Genomic DNA, 11,702 nt, shown 5'->3' with positions numbered 1-11,702 from the left:
CATTTCAGGTGACTCGACGCAACCCTCCTCCCCCCCTTTTCACCTCCTGTCCCTCTGAATCCAGGGTCAAGCTAAGCCCCTCCCCTTCAGACCGACCCCAACTATCTATAGAGTGGCGAAGTCCCTCCCCTTCCGGTGGACCTCCATGGGACCTTATTTCGGAAAGGTTATGTATTGAAGTCAATGGAGAGAGAAAGATTATCTTTCGATCCCGTTTGAATTGTGCCACGAATTACACATATGATGTTTGTCAATTTAAAAGATAATTTTGCAAGTCAAAAAAAAAAAATGTGTCGTAAAACTGTGAAGTAACACATTTGTTTGTGTGAAACGCTCAATGAACTACATCTCTGGTCAACAACACACGTCACCAAGATGGCCGTCACTACTGTCTTGTCAACAAAATGATTGACTACCCTCACTATCACCACAATGAAACACGTCCTGAAGAAAGTCATGCAAAGCTGCCTGCCTGCCTTCCTTTGATTCTCTCTGAACTGCCTGGTCGTTTTAATGTTTAATGTCAACCATTTGTGCAGATAGCATGAAGTAGAAAAGATCGCTAGCGTTAGCGTTAGCATTTCTCCCCCGGGCTTAAATTGTGTATTATAGAATGATCACACCGGTGACAGCACTCTTCAAAGGGTTCACGAAATATGACTACCACTCTTACTGTTTAACAAGGCTGTAATGCTAACTAATGTGGTAGCTACTAGCTAGCTTGATTCAGACACTCCTACTCCTTTCATCAGACGGGAAGCAAAAGAACGAGCAAGACCCATTGCTGGTATGATAACAACCTGGTACTAAGCACACAGGCATCTTGTTAAAGTTATCTTATCTTAGCCAGCGCCATATAGATAGATTATATCTATATGGCGCTGATCTTAGCTATCTCTTAGTGGAGGAAAACAATTGTGACATCACTTACGCGACTCTGGGATTTGTAGTCTTTCTAGTTGCGTATTTTTCATAGTCTTATATTTCAACAGTTTTACGACAAACTGTGACTTTTTTGACATGGAAATGATTTTTTAAGATTGACAAACATCATATGTGTAATTCATGGCACAATTCAAACGGGATCGAAAGATACGTTTTCTCTCTCCATTGACTTCAATACATTATTTTTCTGAAATAAGGTCCCATGGGGCGGAAGTAGATGGGCGTGACTTCGCCACTCTATTCACCACCACCAGGGTCAAGCTAAGCCACTCCCCTTCAGACCGAACCCAACCATCTATTCACCACCACCAGTGTCTAGACCCCGGGGGGTTTCATCTGATCGGTTCTCCCCTCCCGAATGATACTCCCGCACAACGGGGCCTAATCGCCAAAACTCCATTACATTCATTTGTGTATTCCTGGCAATAAATATGTATTCTTCCATCAACACCGTCTCTGCTGATTGAATTGAAATACTGTGAAGATTATTACTATACTAACGCATCACACCACATCAGCATATCAGGTGTTTTTATACACAAAGTTCGAGGAGCAAAACCCTCATTTCAACAAAGTAAAAAGGTGGTCGTAAAGGTAGCACACACACACACACACACACACATCTCAATTTCACCAATGTATCCGAGCGTCCTCTGATGAACGTCACCAGGCTGAACCATGTGTGTTTGACATGACCAGAATAAATTGGTGGAATTGGGTCTACTTTCATCTGAAGATCTGTGTGTGTGTGTGTGTGTGTGTGTGTGTGTGTGTGTGTGTGTGTGTGTGTGTGTGTGTGTGTGTGTGTGTGTGTGTGTGTGTGTGTGTGTGTGTGTGTGTGTGTGTGTGTGTGTGTGTGTGTGTGTGCTACCTTTGTATTCAACGTTGGAATAAAATCAGGTGCAATCTAGCAAACATTTCAGAACAAACTGATGCAGTGCCTTAGTGTTGAAAACCTGCTTCACTGAACCCCGACATGTTGGAGGTCCATATGTTTCTGCATGTTTCTGAAACACTTGTAAACCTCAACTACACAATACTCTGATCTAGAGCTAACTTTTAAACTGATAATGCTGAGAAAGCACTTTAAAACCATAGCATGAGTGCTGTAAGCTGGACCTTATTTCTCACTCTACAATAGCCCAAGATATTTCCATTAGGAAAACATTCTGCCAATATAAAAGCCCAAACAAATATCTAAAACATAAATAACAACAGATATGATCAACAGAAACAAATACATTAACAGCAAACACACACCTATAGAAACTATTCAAAGTCAAAAACTACAAAGACAAATACGATGCATCAAGTCAAAGTTCACATTTCTATTATTATGTCTCTATTATAACAGAGTCCCAAAGAAATCAAAGACAGAAAGAAATGCTACCTCACACACTGATTAGCAAAGGAACTCTTTGAATGGCCAAAATATGGTTGGTAATCAGTACTTAAAGGGGACCTATCATGCAAAATGCACTTGTGTACGTCTTTTCTACATGAATATGTGTCCCCGGTGTTCCAGGGAACTCACCAAGTGTCAGAAAACACAACCCTCTCTATTTTCCTCCATACCCAAATCTCTAAAAAAGGGGCTGCAACGGATCTGATAAAAACTGATCCAGATTTGAACACTGTCCTGACGTCAGGACGGTGGCGCTACGGCTATTGGGCCAACTCCACCAATCAGGAGGAGACAGCCACGCCATTGCCGTTCGAAAGCGCTGGAGACACTGTAGTACATATGCCAGGCCTGTAGATGGTGCTGTTCTCACTGAATCAGCCCCAGCCACTAATACCTGTACTTTCTACTTCTTACATTTTGAACACAAATACCTGTACTTTCTACTTCTTACATGTTGAACACAAATACCTGTACTTTCTACTTCTTACATGTTGAACACAAATACCTGTACTTTCTACTTCTTACATGTTGAACACAAATACCTGTACTTTCTACTTCTTACATGTTGAACACAAATACCTGTACTTTCTACTTCTTACATGTTGAACCCAAATACCTGTACTTTCTACTTCTCACATGTTGAACACAAATACCTGTACTTTCTACTTCTTACATGTTGAACCCAAATACCTGTACTTTCTACTTCTTACATGTTGAACACAAATACCTGTACTTTCTACTTCTCACATGTTGAACACAAATACCTGTACTTTCTACTTCTTACATGTTGAACACTAATACCTGTACTTTCTACTTCTTACATGTTGAACACAAATACCTGTACTTTCTACTTCTCACATGTTGAACACAAATACCTGTACTTTCTACTTCTTACATGTTGAACACAAATACCTGTACTTTCTACTTCTCACATGTTGAACACAAATACCTGTACTTTCTACTTCTTACATGTTGAACTCAAATACCTGTACTTTCTACTTCTTACATGTTGAACTCAAATACCTGTACTTTCTACTTCTTACATGTTGAACCCAAATACCTGTACTTTCTACTTCTCACATTTCCCAAACAGGCTGGTTCCTTTAGTTTGAATGTGTGTTTGGTGGCGTGATCATTATTATTTAGAGTCATTGCGTGCCTATTGATTTGAACACGATCCGTGTATCCATCATTTCCTGGTCTTCTCTAAAGAAGAGGGACCAATGAAAACGTTGTCATGTTGCCGTTGTTCAGCATGGAAACATTCATTAGCTAACAATGACATTATTGTTCTATTAATATAAAGGGAGGTCAGGTACTCTTTAAAACAGCTGCTAGTTATGGGTACTTTTTACTGAAGTACATTTCAAAGCCCTCTTTACTTTGACTTGAGTCAAGAAGTTTAGTCAGTACTTCTACTTTCACCAGAGTATTTTTAAACACGAGTATCTGTACTTCTACTTGAGTAAAGGATGTGTTGGTGAACGTCAGATTTCTCGTTGTTTTCTGGATGACATCGAGCAGACGGATTCCCCTAATCAGGGTCTGCAGCGGACGCCAGATCTGCAGATTACACCGCGCTGCCAGAATGTATTTATCGTGTTGGACAGCGTCCCGGAGCCGGATATTCTCTATATATCCGGCTAATTGATGCTTCAAACAGATAACCAGCAGTTTAGTCGGCTGATTACAAACAGCAGGGCAAAGGTGGGGGGGTTATTAACAGAAGATATATAACAAGAAAAACAAGCAAAAATCAAAAAGAGGTTCATAGCCAGGCTAACATCAGGGAAACATCAAGGAAAAAACGGGTAAAAAACACGACGTAAACATTTCGTAAAATCTGAATTTAAAAGAACAGGAAAAATATCAGTTAAAAATAAAGAAATTATGGTAGAAATCTGGTTGAAATTAAACAATAAAAACATGTCAAAGTGTGGTTAAAAAATGGTTTTAAAACAAATGCTAAAGAAGGTACATAATCAGGTAAAAAGAAGACACGTATTGTTAATACTTGAATGCTAGTCCTGTTAGTCCTGTTTATGGACACACTTTGACATTAAATAGTGCAGTTGCATTCAAAAGCCATGTGTTTGGATGTTTTAATAAAGGGTTACTGTTGTTAAAGCAGCCAACATTACTTCAATTAATCAATACTTTGTTCTGTGGCGGCACATAGAAAAAGGTGACACCAGGTGAGAAGTATTCCTATAGAGCACATGTGTCAAACTCAAGGCTCGGGGGCCAAATCAGGACCTTGGTGGATTTAATTTCGGCCCGCAGGATAATTTCTAATTACTATTAGATCTGGCCCTCCGGTATATTGCACGGACACCTTCACTCCATCCTGAGGGTCTCCTCAGCTCAGAGCCTGACCCCAAACATTGATGAACTTGCACCCAAGATGAGATGCCAAGTATCTGAGCTAGCATCACAGAGTAGCACACTGAGTTTACATGGATGTTTCCTTCTGCACTTTCTCTCTCACGACAACAGGGCATGTTTGGTTTTCTCTTTGAGGGAAATAGTTTTGTTGAAGCTGTTGTTGGCCTGTGGAGAAATGTACTCATAAGAAATGAGGCTGCAGATAGAGCCATAAGAAATGAATGCAACTGATTATTTAATGTTTAATGTTGTTTTTATAGGCAATAATTTAAGCTTTGTTAGTTCCAGGTTTAATATGTGCAATAAGTTCATTTCAATAAGTTCTGCAATAAACATTGAACCAGTCCGGCCCTCGACTAGTACCCATTTTTTTATTTTGGCCCACTGTGTATTTGAGTTTGACCCCCCTGCTCTAAAGGCACGTCTGAAAATGAAATCTTTATAAACCTTCTGTATAAATAAGCACGTGCCAATAAATCGGTAACATTATTAAAAGTGTAGTTAATATAGTCCCGATACACAAAAAGCCTTCCTCCATTTCACACATCTCCATTATATGTGGGATGTAATTATAAACAGCCTTCAGCCAATATTAACTCTTTCACATCTGCCATCTATTTAATATACGCCCTCGTGATGAAACACACACACATATATATATATAAAGAAAATCACTTCCCTATTTGTAGATAATGTCATAATATCAGATAACAATTCATTACCACCTCTAAATAATGACTTGTTACCAAATTATTATTATTTGTTGATGCACTTTTTTTGAGTTAAGTAGTTATTATGAAGTGTTTTTGAGAGATATTGCGATGTTATTTCGAAAGTCATTATTATGAGATACTATGTCATTATTCTGAGATACTATGTCATTATTCTGAGATACTATGTCATTATTCTGAGATACTAAGTCATTATTCTGAGATACTAAGTCATTATTATGAGATACTAAGTCATTATTCTGAGATACTAAGTCAGTATTTTGAGATACTAAGTGATTATTATGAGATACTAAGTGATTATTTTGAGATACTATGTCATTATTCTGAGATACTAAGTCATTATTCTGAGATACTAAGTCATTATTATGAGATACTAAGTCATTATTCTGAGATACTAAGTCATTATTATGAGATACTAAGTGATTATTATGAGATACTAAGTCATTATTATGAGATACTAAGTCATTATTATGAGATACTAAGTGATTATTATGAGATACTAAGTGATTATTATGAGATACTAAGTCATTATTCTGAGATACTAAGTGATTATTATGAGATACTAAGTCATTATTCTGAGATACTAAGTCATTATTATGAGATACTAAGTCATTATTATGAGATACTAAGTCATTATTATGAGATAAATGTCAGTATTCTGAGATACTAAGTCATTATTCTGAGATACTAAGTCAGTATTCTGAGATACTAAGTCAGTATTCTGAGATACTAAGTCATTATTCTGAGATACTAAGTCATTATTATGAGATACTAAGTCATTATTATGAGATACTAAGTCATTATTAGGAGATAAATGTCATTATTCTGAGATACTAAGTCATTATTCTGAGATACTAAGTCATTATTCTGAGATACTAAGTCATTATTATGAGATACTAAGTCATTATTATGAGATAAATGTCAGTATTCTGAGATACTAAGTCATTATTCTGAGATACTAAGTCAGTATTCTGAGATACTAAGTCAGTATTCTGAGATACTAAGTCATTATTCTGAGATACTAAGTCATTATTATGAGATACTAAGTCATTATTAGGAGATAAATGTCATTATTCTGAGATACTAAGTCATTATTCTGAGATACTAAGTCATTATTCTGAGATACTAAGTCATTATTATGAGATATATGTCAGTATTCTGAGATACTAAGTCATTATTCTGAGATACTAAGTCATTATTCTGAGATACTAAGTCATTATTATGAGATACTAAGTCATTATTCTGAGATACTAAGTCATTATTCTGAGATACTAAGTCATTATTACGAGATACTAAGTCATTATTCTGAGATACTAAGTGATTATTCTGAGATACTAAGTCATTATTCTGAGATACTAAGTCATTATTCTGAGATACTAAGTCATTATTCTGAGATACTAAGTCATTATTATGAGATACTAAGTCATTATTCTGAGATACTAAGTCATTATTCTGAGATACTAAGTCAGTATTCTGAGATACTAAGTCATTATTATGAGATACTAAGTCATTATTCTGAGATACTAAGTCAGTATTCTGAGATACTAAGTCATTATTCTGAGATACTAAGTCATTATTATGAGATACTAAGTCATTATTCTGAGATACTAAGTCATTATTATGAGATACTAAGTCAGTATTTTGAGATACTAAGTCATTATTATGAGATACTAAGTCATTATTCTGAGATACTAAGTCATTATTCTGAGATACTAAATCAGTATTCTGAGATACTAAGTCATTATTCTGAGATACTAAGTCATTATTCTGAGATACTAAGTAAGTATTCTGAGATACTAAGTCATTATTATGAGATACTAAGTCATTATTCTGAGATACTAAGTCATTATTCTGAGATACTAAGTCATTATTCTGAGATACTAAGTCATTATTCTGAGATACTAAGTCATTATTCTGAGATACTAAATCATTATTCTGACATATTAACTCATTATTCTGAGATACTAAGTCATTATTCTGAGATACTAAGTCATTAATTAGAGATATTATTGGAGGTGTGTGGCGCAGTGGATAGTGCGTTGGTGTTAGGATCAGGGGGTCACAGGTTCAAACCCCACTGCAGTCAGCATGTCGTTGTGTCCCTGAGACACTTCACCCCAAAGTGCTCCTGAGGGGATTGCCCTCAGTATTGAGTATGTAAGTCGCTTTGGATAAAAGCGTCTAACAAGTGACATGTCATGTAATTAACTCATTACTCTAAGATGCAGCTCTCTGAGATTTCTCTTCTGACTAACCGACTCAAACTGAGCCTCGTGGAGCGACCAGAAGCAGTTTCTTTTCTGCAAGGACACGGCGAGGCTGTAATTAGCGAGTGAAATCAGATGAGAGTAATAAAAGATGCAGGCTAACATGTACATGACTTCCAGTCGGCTGCGTCCAGATGCTGCTCGGCTGTCGGCGATAAATGGATGTTTATTTCATGCAAAAGAGGAACTATTGTCATCTCTACAAAGTGCACAAGCTGCAGAGGGTGGAAGTGAACGTGTACACAAAGAAAAGGTTATGTAATGTAACCGGATTCAGGCAGCGAGGAGACCTGGGACGATTAGAGAGAGATTCAGATGATGAGGTCGACGTGATCTGGCAGAAAATGCAATTTGTCATTTTTAGCCAAATCATGTTTGGTGTTTGGATCAGTGTCCTCTGAACATAAAACATAGCCCTGTTCATCCTTATGTATTGTTCTGGTTTTATAGCTGGTGTTATTAAAATTGTCTGACGTATTTTGGATTATTTTTAAGCAAATTATTAACATTTACATTGCTGTTTATTTCACGTATTTTTGGGACTTTTTACACAATTTTACCACATTTTTTTACATATTCAAATAATAATTCCCTGATATTTTTTCTGATAGTTTCCTCGTACTTAATTATTAATTTGATTGTATTTTTTTTCACATTATATTTGACATATTTAATACATATTCTTATGACATTTTTTTACAATACATTTCAGGTTTTTTTCCACATATTTTATTAGTAATTTGTATTTATTTTATTCACATGTTTTTCCCATAACTTTACACTTATTTGACTATAGCTATTTGTTTATATTTTTCAAATTATTCTAACTTTTCACTCATTGTGTGGACATGTTTCTGTCCTCTGAGCAAACACAGCCTTCTCTCTCTGCCTCGTGTATATCTGCAATCAGACGTAAAGACGAGAGTTAACTCTTAACGAGAGTTTTAATATCATCAGGACAGATAGAGATGTGCCGCTCTCTCTCAAATGAATTAATTTGAGAAGCGTCTGAACTTAGCGTCCAAAGCTCTGGTGTCTGAAGGGAGAAAATCCCTGCAGCTGGTCCAACATCTGGAGCTGCAGATCCACACGCTAATGAACACAGAGTCACATCACATGTTCTATAACACGGACTGCATACTGTACGCTGCAGCAGAGTGCATTATGGGCTGTGGTGCTCGTTCCCCTGCAGGGGGGCAGAATAAGGATTTAGCATCAAGAAATAATGATTAAGAATCGATAAATTAAAAAATGTTAAGCTCAAAATGATGACTGAGTTTCCAAAAAATGACGTAGTATTGTTTAAATTGTGATTAAGTATCTACAAATATTGATTAAGTATCTAAAAATATTGATTAAGTATCTAAAAATATTGATTAAGTATCTAAAGATATTGATTAAGTATCTAAAAATATTGATTAAGTATCTAAAAATGTAAGATTTTAAGCTCAAAGTAATGACAGAGTTCAAAATGATAACTAAGTATGTCAAAAAAATGACAGTGTCAAAAGACTATGACTTAGTATCCCAAAAATAGACATATTAGCACAAAATAATGACAAAATATCTAAAAGATAATCACTTTTTAGCTCAAAATGATGACTGAGTATTGTTTAAATTGTGATTTGGTAACAAAAAATATTGATTAAGTATCTAAAAAGTAAAGCTTTTAAGCTCAAAACGATGACACTATCTCAAAATAGTGATTAAATATCTATAAATAATCCCTTTTAAGATCAAAATAATGACTGAGTATTGTTTAAATTGTGATTTGGTTTATTTTTTAAATAAGATTTTAAGCTCAAAATGATGACAGTATCTCAAAAAGGAGACTTATATAATATAAAATAATCACTTTTTATCTCAAATGAATGACTGAGTTTCAAAAAGACTTAGTAACTAGAGATAATGATTAAGAATCTAAAAATTAAAGATATTATCTGAAAATAATAACTAAATATCTAAAAATATTAACTTTTAAGCTCAGAATAATGACAGTATCTCAAAATAATAACTAAGTATGTCCAAAATGTGACACGGTGTCAAATAATGATGACTTGGTATCCCAAAAAAGAGATTTATTAGCAAAAATCAATAACGAAATATCTATAAATAATCACTTTTAAGATCGAAGTAATGACTGAGTTTAAAAAACAATGACTAAGTATTGTTTAAATTGTGATTACTGTAAGTATTTAAATATTAAAGCTTTTAGCCCAAAATGATGACAGTATCTCAAAAAAATAACTAAGTGTCACAAAATAATGAATTAGTATCCCAAAAAAGACCTACTAGCACAAAATAATGACTAAATATCTCAAAATAATAACTGTTAAGCTCAAAATAATAACTTTTAAGCTCAAAATAATAACTTTTAAGCTCAAAATAATAACTTTTAAGCTCAAAATAATAACTAAATATCTCAAAATAATGACTAAATATCTCAAAATAATGACTAAATATCTCAAAATAATGACTAAATATCTCAAAATAATAACTGTTAAACTCAAAATAATAACTTTTAAGCTCAAAATAATAACTTTTAAACTCAAAATAATAACTACATGTCTCAAAATAATGACTAAATATCTCAAAATAATGATTGAGTAACTAAAAATAATTTTGAACAGCCAATCGACTCCAACACGTTTACTCCTTCAAGACCCCGTTGTGCACCTGTGTGGTGTTCAGGGTCGTGTGGTGTTCAGGGTCTCTCAGGACATCAGAGCTTCAGAGGAAACACGCCTGCAGACTCCATCTGTCCACTGCACTTTATAACAAAACTAAAAATAAATATAACCTCACATCTCGTCCACGGAGGTGTCGGAGTCCTGCTGAACCGCAGAGGCAGGAAGGACTCGTGTTTATCCAATATTATAAATATCATATATTAATAATCATAATAATAATTCATTCTGTTTATGAGGCACCTTTCAAAGCACCCAAGGACACCTTACAATTCATAACATATTCTAAGGAAAGGTTTAAGACAGTACAAAAGGATGTCATTGTATTACAGGGCTGCAGGAGATATGGTTTCTGCAGCAACGTTTTGGAAATATGAATTTGCAAATGAACTCAAACACGACTTATTTGCTGCTTGATTCAAATCAAAACATTTTGCACAACAAATCTGCAGGAGAAGTATGTTTCATATAATCCTAATTTGCTCTGTTTTAAGGCTTCTTGGTTTCCTATTACATGCAAACCCACAATTTGAAACTATGAAGCCAATTTCTGCAAAGACAAGCCAGAGAAAGAGCACAAAACATTAGCCAAAAATCAAATGCTAATTGTATGAAAATTGGACCATTATTTGTTTCCTAATCCTGCTAACAAACAAGCTAATAATGCTAGCTCATAATGCCGTATGACTTCTGGAAACCAAAAACACAAAGAAACAAAACAACATGACCTTCTTGTCTTAGCCAATAAGAATCAAGCGTTGGGGTTGTTATTGTTTGTTGTTAGCTTTGGATGCTAAAGGTTTGTTGACGTCTTATAGTTCAACATCACCAAGGACTTAATGACCGTTTGTCACTTCTGTTTTAGTAGAAAAAGCCAAATATTGGGAATCTGATGAACTTCCATTTCTTTAACTGTTTCCTTTCTTTTTTAATTCTTAGCCATTTTGACTTCCTTGCATATGTTGACTTTTGTTTGTATTTGCTATTTCTGGGGGCGGATTTAGTTGATTAATGTGAGAAATAAGAAATATGAGCTATTGAAATGTGTTCCTTTTTATAATTGTGACTTAAATTTGACAAACCGTGTTATAAATTTGACTTTTTCTATCATTATCTCGATTTATGCATATGTATGGTGTGTTTTGAATGAACCTATTGTGTATTTATTTCTTTACCTGTTGGAAATGGAATCATTAGAGACACACACACACACACACACACTGCTCTGTAATGGCACGCAGCCCATAATAATCTGCTTTGAATTATTTCCATCTCGTCCATC

The sequence above is a fragment of the Trematomus bernacchii genome, unplaced genomic scaffold (assembly GCF_902827165.1).
Source record: "Trematomus bernacchii unplaced genomic scaffold, fTreBer1.1, whole genome shotgun sequence".
NCBI lineage: Eukaryota > Metazoa > Chordata > Actinopteri > Perciformes > Nototheniidae > Trematomus > Trematomus bernacchii.
This window is presented reverse-complemented; position numbering follows the sequence as displayed.